At 35.9% G+C, this 9,530-nt stretch overlaps 1 long non-coding RNA gene across 1 annotated transcript in view; it reads right to left on the reverse strand.

The window, feature by feature from the left end:
* Positions 1–422: 422 nt before the first annotated feature.
* The window catches only part of LOC106947151 (uncharacterized), a 68,689-nt gene continuing 59,581 nt past the window's right edge, over positions 423–9,530 (reverse strand). The window contains exon 5 of the long non-coding RNA XR_001424917.1: positions 423–496. This is a non-coding gene — a long non-coding RNA (uncharacterized LOC106947151). The remainder of the gene's footprint in view (positions 497–9,530) is intronic.

Genomic DNA, 9,530 nt, shown 5'->3' on the forward strand with positions numbered 1-9,530 from the left:
TGCAGGAACAAGTCGTCGTTTCTTTCCATATGTTACTGCAGTTTCTTTCCAATTATGGTTAAAATGTCAGCAGCTGAATCACGGTGTTTCTGTTCCCAGCCAATATGTTCTGCTGGAAATGGGTACATGAGGGGGGGAAAGTGCACCAGCAGCTTTTAAAGCTCCATAAAACAGCTTGTTTAAAAACACAGATCCAGGGTTTCACAGGCATGAGGGGACAATCTGTGAGAGTTCAGAGATATTCATGAGGAAAACTGCTTTTACTTATGTGGTGCAATATGTCACATGGTCACTGCAGATCTTTCCTTCTTCAACTTTGCTATTTTAGAGGACAGTCGCTGACTAAACTCCAGAGTAGGTTTTCCTTCGGAGAGCTCACTACCCTGACCTAATTCAATCCTTTAAGATGAGTATCCCCTCACCTTAATCCCCTGCTGGAATAGCAAACAGCTTCTGTTCTCTGAGCCGGATCTCCGAGGATTGGTTCGCCAAATTTCTGAACGGAGAGGAGAAACTAAATCAGATTCTCCTTCAGGAAACAAAGTTATCCCTCAAACACTCACAACTTTTCCTGAAAACGAACATTGTGAAGAATAGTTAAAACTAAAAACAACCTGTAACCATGACAATATCCATCCATTTTGGTTACTTATACTTTTACTAGCATCCGTTGGAGATGAAAATCATAAAGAAAGTTGGGTTGCAACTAATCATGTTAGAAATCGATTATTTGATTGATTATTCTGACGATTAATCGAATAACAAATTGTCTCATTCTGCATATTTTTCATTTTTTCACTTAAATATTTTATACACAATATTAGAAATTCATTAAAAGATGCAAATCAGTAAATAATTTTACATTTTTAGACAAGAAAGCAAAATTTATGTCATGAAATGTAATAAAAATGCTTCTCGTCATAATGAACAAAATATATTTTTTTTGTACATTTTGTCTTAATTACTTCTCTGAATATGGTGTTTTTTAAGCAAATGGACTCCAGTTAATGATTAATCGTTTACTATATTAGTTGGCTGTTATTTCAATAATCGATTAATCACAATTAATTTGATTAATCGTTTAAGTCAAAGTTCAAATATGACTGAACCCCTAAATATTTTGGTCTAGTTTCTAGTGTAAATATTTTGGTACACTTCAACAAGATAAAACTAACTTATAAGTAACTTTTCAATGCATTGTAGGGACTTGTTTGAAGGCCATCGCAGATAGAAAAAAAAGGACGAGCAAATTTTTGCCAAACAAAACGTGGAAATTTTTAGACTAATCTGAGAAATTTTCCAAACCAAAAGTTGGAAATTTCTGAACTACAAAACTCAGAAAATTATGGGGAAAGAAATCTGAAATTTTCTAGAATTTTCTAGTGTGAAAACATTTCTAGTAAAAACTGTTTTTTTGATTAATCCCAGGATATTATTCTAGAAAAACTAGGAAATTTGAATTTCAAAAACTGAAATTTTTCAAACAGAATTACCGACTTAAAACAAGCTCATATCTTGCCGAAAAGTTACTTGCGGTTAGTTTTGTCTTATTTTATATGTGGTAAGATATTTTCAGTAGAAAATACTTGGTAGGATTTTGTGTTTTTGCAGTGTAACCATCTGAATTAAGCAGAAAACTCCTTATTCTGACATTATCCTCACACTCCTGACTGAACCTCCTTGCAGAACATTATTTTGCGAGCTGGACTGCATCAGCATTATGTCTTATTGGCACTGTCAAAGCCCGTCTTCCATTAACCTCTGCAAATTAATTATTATCGACACATTTGGATGGCGCTATTGAATGCGACTGAATGCCAGATTGATGCTGTAATTGCAGCGACTCGTTATATAATAAAAGGTCACGCAGAAAAGAGATGAGACATTTGATATTTATTCATTTGTGAGGATAAATCTCTCTTTTAATGTGCAGACTATTTAGAAGATGCATATACCATTTAAATCCCCTCAGCGGTAATCATGGGTTGTTTTATTTTTAGCAGAAAAAGTTGACATTTTTCTCGACTTGCTGCTCTGAAACAAAGGAATAAAGGCATCTCCTGCAGACAGTGTGCAGGCTGAAGTCTGTCAGAGTGTACTGTAAACTCATTTGCTCTCATCTCACAGAAACACGATGCTGTCAGTGCACTCGCGCTCGCCGAGTGATAGATCTTTGTTCGAGACCACCAACACTCGGCGCAGACTTGTTCAGGCTGGAAGAATGAAACCCAGGTTTAGGCAGATCATTTCTTTGATCGCAGCTGGTTAATCATGACTCTTTTCTCCGCAATCAGCTAAGTGTTTCTGCAGATTTCAGGCTGGTATTAATGTTTTGACATTTGCGTTGCCACCGGCTAAAGACCGCGTCGTTTTCTGACTATTTATGGCCGAGCGTTTGGCGCCGTGCTTGACGTGGGGATGATTGGCTTCAACACTTCAGTCAGAGGAAAAGTGCTGAATAATTTTTACACATGGCAGCATTTTTGCAACATATATAAATCTTTAATATCAGTTGTGACAAACTGCAAAAACACAAAATCCTAGCAAGTATTTTTGGTTTAGTTTCTACTGCAAATATCTTCACTTGAAATATGACAAAACTAACTTAAAAGTAACCTTTCAACAGGATAAAGGAACTTTTTAAAAAAATAAATTATTTCTTAATATTAATAAATAAGTACTAATTCCTCTGCATAATTATTTCACTTATGATGTGGGAAAATATCTTGTTATAAGTAAAATAATCTGCGTATGAGTCAAAAATGTTCAACTTTATGAAGTCAGATATTTCCAAATCTTCTTCTAGAAAATTTCTGAGATAATCCCAAAATCGCTGACTTTTTTCAAAAACTTTCCGCTTTTCGAGTGACGACATTCTCATTTTTTTCTAGAAAAGTTATTTTATTTCTAGTGGAAATTTATCCCTTTTTTGTATTTTCTTTTTTTCTAGTATTTTTTGAGTTTTCAAACTCAGAAATGTACATGCTTTTTCTTTAAAAAATTCTGAGATTATGCTTGTTTCAAGTGAATAATTCCTTTATATTGGCAGATTATTTCTCTTATAACATGGGAAAATGCATTGTTATAGTTAAAATAATCTGCAAGTGGAACGTACGATGGCATAGTTACGGGCATTTTAGATAGAAAAAAAGAGGAGTATATTTCTGACCAAAAAATCTATTTTGAGATTAATCTAAACAATTTCTAGGAAAATTTATGACCTCAAAAAGTTCAAATTGTTAAGTTTTGAAACTCAGAAAATTTCCTAACGTCAAAAATTTTTGACTTTAGGAGCTCCGACATTTCCTCGCTCCTTGTAGAAGATTTCTGAGGCTAATCTCAAAATTTATGATTTCTTCTTTTTTTTTTTTTTTTGACAAAATTAAGAAAATTTCCTCGCTTTTCTAGAAGAAAATTTATGGGTTTTCAGGTGAAGATTTACCCCTTTTTTCCCCCAATTTCTTGAGTTTTCAAACTCAGACATTTACATCAATGATGACGATGCTTTAAATCAATAATTCCTTTATATATCAATCAAAAAATTGTAAGTTCCACTGGCAGATTATTTCAGTTATAAAAGAAAGTGAAATAATCTGCACTTTCTCATCAATATTAACCAATTAGAAAACAAACTCTTATGTCTTGCTGAAAAGTGTTTTCTTAGTAAGATATTTGTGATAGAAACCAAACAAAAAATACTTAGTAATATTTAAAGATTTTGCAGCGTTGCTGGACGTAAAATAACATTTTCTTTTCCAAAACGAGGCGGTGAGGCCATATGGCGCGCGGCGGCAGTAATTCTCTCCACGGTCTGTCCGTCTCGGAGCAGATCTGAGACACAATGCAGGAGATGATCGAGTCTTAGTGTCAATACATCAGCCCAGAAAATTACCTCCTCTCTGCTTGGCCTACTTTAATCTGTGGCCCTCTATTGAAGCAATGAACACTCTCTCCTCTGTCCTATTGACGACGTAAAATAGGTTTGCCGGCTTGATTGACAACTTTGTCCAGCTGACAAAATGTAATGCAGTCCAGGACAAAAAACAGATCAGGAATTCTTTTGGACCCAATCTGGTGCTGCGATTACATTTTTCTCCTCCGTCTTCTTCTTTATTGTATCAGACGGGTCTTTTGAAGTATTGAGGGAGAGTTTTTCTTATTTATTTATATCGTGTGAGCGCTCACACACGTATTCAGGTGCATGTTTGAGAAGAAGTTGGTTTTGGCTTTTTAAGCTCCGACTTTCATCCGGACCGACTCCTGAATAACAAACAGAAAAAAAAGAAAACGTGTTCTCCTGCCACCAGGAATAAGATCTCATAAAAACAGCACCGACTACCTCTGATAGCATTCCAGTGACCATGATTTATTTTTCTGTTTTAGCTCGGTGAATTATTCAGGCTGCACTTGTAGACATCAAACACATTTTCTGCTGACAGGGAGATTTAATGAAAACCAATTCGGCTCTCCAGCAACACTAAAACGTGAATGAAACTGATGGTTTTTGGAGCTGTTTGAAGGCTTGTTTTACCTTGTATCTGTAAGATATATCTGAGCTCTTAAAGCCTGGCTCTGATATGAAATTAATGTCAAATCAAATTTCAGCTCCACACCAGGGAAATTCTTAAAATAAATATTTTTTAATGTTTGAACAAAAAACATATCATTTGGCGTCTCTGCAGTGGAAAATATTCATAACCTGTTTAGTTTTATTGAAATTTTATGTAATTCAACTCAAATCTGAGCAACAGAAACCTGAAACCTTAAATTAAAATTCACTTTTTGCACATTTTCTACATCAGTTTGAGTCTCATCTGCTTCTAAAACTGTCAAAGTACTTTAAAAAAAACAAAACATCCAGGTGTTTTCTGGTAATAAGTAAAAAAAATTTGGTGATTGGAAAATGAGCCATTTCGAAAACTTTCCAATTGTTGAGTCACATTCCATTACCTAGCAACCCCAGCCGAGCTCCAGTTGGTTTTTACAGCAGCATTCAGCTTCTATGCATCACAAATCTGGAATAAACATCCAGAAAACTGCAAAGCAGTCGAAACACTGAGTTCCTTTAAATGAAGACAACAAACACACCTGTTTAGAGTTTAGAGCTGCTTCTGAACCATAATAAATGGAACATTGACCAACAAATTTGACGTGTGTTGATGATTCTGATGATACACTCGACATAATGTCATGTTTGTGACTGGTTTCTCAATTGCAGACTTTTTATTTTTATGTTTTTACGATATAAAGCATTTTGAACTGCCTTGTAGCTAAAATTTACTTTACAAATAAATGTTATTGATTGACTGATTTACAATGGCTGCTGGAAAAGACAAGTGTTTTGTTGCTGACTTACCATCCAGAAACCACCTGCTGCATTCTCGTTATGTAGCTGTGCAGCAAACTCTACTAATGCTTTTCAAAGATGTGTGGTTGTGTAATTGTGCATGTTTGCTGCTACTTTCACGTGCGAGTGTAAACGTTGAGTTGGGGGCGTGGCCAGCAGCAGATTATTTGGATTTAAAACAGCTCATTCTAAGTAAAATCTCAATATCTAAGAATGATTTTGTGAAAAAAGGTGTAATGAAAATGCTTTGTATAGACCACAGATCTATACAAAACCTAGCCTGTTCAAGGAAGAACAACACCTCATTCTCACATGAGGTGTTGGGTTAGGTTATGCTACACGACTGAATCAGCAGTTGTCAGAGTGTTGCTCCTTAAGCTGGAAGTAACAGGAGAGACGACGCTGTGAGACGGTTTAATGTTGCCAAGTTTCCCAGGAAGTTGTTAGTGAGAGAAATGAGCAAACACCCAGATTAAGTGCAACCATCTAAACAAATTTCTGTAAATCGGCGTGAGATGGCAGTCGATAGCACATTGATTCCTGTAGCGTCTCTTTTCCCCTTAAACGTCCTGATCCCCCAGTAAGCAGCGGTCTCCAGACGGGGGAACAGAAAGCGGTCATTTTCAGAGGAAACCGTATTAACTCGGACTAAGATATTTTGCCGCAGCAGGGCTTTGGAGGACTTTAAGTATTCATGGCATGAATTTTCCATCAAATCCATCCAGAGAACACACTGATCACAAGGCTTTAAATAACCAAAAACTACAAGCGGAGCGTGTTAACCGGCAGGGCTCTCCTCATCTGTTATGCTACCAATAGGTGAACAAAAGCAGCAGAACTGTACTACATTACTGCCTCAGTGTGCTACAATTTAATGATCATGTCAGCAGTTCTCTTCAAAGGCCTCACTTCTGATCAGATAAGCCTCTCGTTTCCTCTCCGTATTTGAACCCCCTTGAACTAGAAAATGGATCTACCCCCATCCATCCAGCCCTGCGCTCGTTCGGCACGGGGGCTGAAACTCAATCCGCCGAGAGCTTTTGGAAACGAATTTTGATCAAGAACATAAAAGGACATTCGGCTCGACGTGAAAATTACCGGGTTAAGCTGTGGGGAACAGAAGCTCCTCAGAAGTGATCACACCGCTTCGATTTGTTTCACATTTTGAAAGATTGGAAACACTGACATCAAATTTCTTCTAAGTCTTTACAAATATGTGTCTGTGCACTGCAAAAACACTAAATATTACTAATTATCTGGTCTAGTTTCAAGTGAAATATCTTCGTACATTTAAAATAAGACAAAGCTAACCTAAAAGTAACTTTTCAGCAACGTGTAGGATCTTGTCTTAAGTAAATAATTCCTCAATATTGATGAAAAATTTCCAGTTCCACTGCCAGATGATTTCTTTCATAACAAATGTGAAGAACTTATACATTTTTATTTTTTTTTCTAGAAAATTCCTGAGATTAAATTTAAAGTTTCTGAGTTTTTTACTAGAACGTTTTGACTTTTCAAAAGTTTTTCCTCATAAATTTTTGACTGTTGGACTTCAGAAATTTTCAAGTTTTGTTGCAAAAATTTGGCCTCCTTTTTTTTTTACATACATAATGGTTCCTAAAACTCACTGAAAAGTTACTTGTAAATAAGTTTTGTTGTATTTAAATGTACTAAAATATTTACATTAGAAACTAGAACAAAATACTAGTGGAACTAGTATGTTTTAAAATCAAAATTAAGGAGTTACTGACTTAAAACAAGCTCCTACATCTCACTTAAAAGTTACTTCAAGTCTACTGAGATATCCGCATTAGAAACTAATAATAATACTTTGTAAGATTTTCTGTTTTTACAGTGAGTGAAAATCAAATTCCTTGTTTTTGAGCAGAAACTTGGTCAGTAAAATCAACTACAAACATTTTCACCACATATGTATATAATACATTTATATTCTGCTTAATTTCAGCCGCTAATCAAGCTAAACTGCAGCACTTTTCGCTCTCTTGTTGCTGCTTGTGACCTTGAATGTTTGCCTATTAAACTGCCGATGCTCAGACAAGTATCCATCTCAACCTCAGGGGACTCGTGCACAAGGATAACGAATCAATCGCCGCCTTCATCCATGATCCAAAGGCGCGATAACTCAGGACTTTGGCTCTTTCCCTGAGAAACTGCTTTACCTCCGGGGAGTAACTGCAGGCTGAAGACGAAGGGTAAACCGATGCAGAAAGAGGTCACTGTCTGTTCCCTCCGCCCATGGCTCTGTCTTTCGTCTAAACGGGAATGTTTTTGTAAGAATGTCATATATTGTTGAGTTTCCCTAAAAAAGTAACATCCCAACCTAATTAAATTATCATCTACATGACACAGAAATGTAGCAAAAGAGATAAAACTGTCACATAAAACACATTTATCTAGAAGAGGACATAATTTTTCTTTAGAAATGCACATTAGTAGAATGTGTTTTTAGGACACTTTAGAGACATGTTGGAAATTATGAGCAACTTTTTATTTGGTAAACTAGAAATTTAGTTAAAGGCGATGTTTTTGTACTTCCATTTGGGCCTTAAATGTTTCTAGAAATAATCGAAGCGCTTAAAAAAAAACACCCAATAAGTCATTGTTTTAGTGTCTGAAAAATGGTACAATTCAATAGTTACATTCCACAGGCGCTGTGCCGTTACCTAGCAACCCCAGCCAAGCCCAGCCCCGTTACCTAGCAACGCCAGCCAAGCCCAGCCCCGTTACCTAGCAACCCAAAGCCCAGTTCCATTACATTCTGTCAGCTGGTTTTACACATTAAAACTTACTGTGGTTGAACTGAACATTTAAAATGTATATATTGAGCTAAATTGAATCCCAAGGCTCCAATAATGATAAAATAAATAAGTAAATTAATGTTTTACTGCAGTATGTGTTGTACAATGGCTGCGTGGCCAGCAGCAGCTTATTTAGATTTAAAGTGACATCTCATTCTGACTAAAATCTCAATATTTAAGAACGATTTTGTGCAAAAAAAAATGTGATGAACATGTTTTGTATAGACCATGGACCTATCCTAACCTGGTCAAGGAAGCATAATAGGTCACCTTTAAACAGTTCATTCATGGTTTCATTTATGCTGAAATTTTAGCATTTCATTTTAAAAAGTTAGTTTTAAAAATGGACAGTAATTTTGTTTAGCAAATAAGCTAAATGTTTTCATTTATGAAAACATTGTATGAAAAACTGCCTTTTGTACTTGTCAGTGTTAATTAATATAAAAACTTGTTTGATAATCTGTTACATTCAAGGACAAACACTCAAAAACGGCTAAATTTAATGTCAGACTTAAAATGAAGACTTCAGTTGGCTGCTGCTCTACAAGATGACCTTTTTGTGCTTTTTAAAATGATGTTGAATGTGTCCCAGATTGTCCAAATGTCCAATCTGAGCATGTAAAGTAATAATTTTTCATCTTTACGCGTCTTCCTAACACGTTCTGTTTAAATATGGAGTCCCAGCTCCCTCTTTAAACCAGAGGAAGAGCTGATTTAATCCATCTTGCACCGCCAACACTCTGCCATACGTTCTGATTTACATCCTGATTTGTTGGCCTTTATGTTCATGTAATGGTTACACTTCTCATGTGTGGGTTATTAGAGCCTCTTTCACAGACGCCCATAAAAACCGACATTACAGGGCGAGGCGTCGATGAGCGGCATACCGATTACGGCTTAATCATTTATTGAGATGCTGTGAATAAGCATCTGGTTTCTTGTTGCTGATTTGTCTGGATTTTTAAGGAGAAGTCAGTCAGCATCAATCATAGCTGGTGATTACGGTGGAATGAGGTTTTCATGCAGAGCATCTGTAGATGAGTCACTTCTGACCGCAGCTACGGTGTGAGCAACTTTTTAATTGAGTTGTTTAAAATGTCACAGCCTCAGATTTCAGACAGATGAATCAATCTGCGTTAGTAATTTTGAAACATTTATGTTTTCTGTCTGTGCATTTTTAAGTTAAATCAGATTAGAAACACAACTTTTAAGCGATTTTAATGGTGTTTTATGAGATAAACCAACATAAATGGTGAATCTATTGTCCAAATCTGCTTAGAGGAATATATGCATTACCGATTAAAACAGAAGAAATTAGAGGTTGAGCTGAAGAATCAGTATAAACTAATTTAAACAAAGATGTG

The sequence above is a fragment of the Poecilia latipinna genome, unplaced genomic scaffold (assembly GCF_001443285.1).
Source record: "Poecilia latipinna isolate Pla-1442-1.1 unplaced genomic scaffold, P_latipinna-1.0 Scaffold226, whole genome shotgun sequence".
Classification (NCBI taxonomy): Eukaryota; Metazoa; Chordata; class Actinopteri; order Cyprinodontiformes; family Poeciliidae; genus Poecilia; species Poecilia latipinna.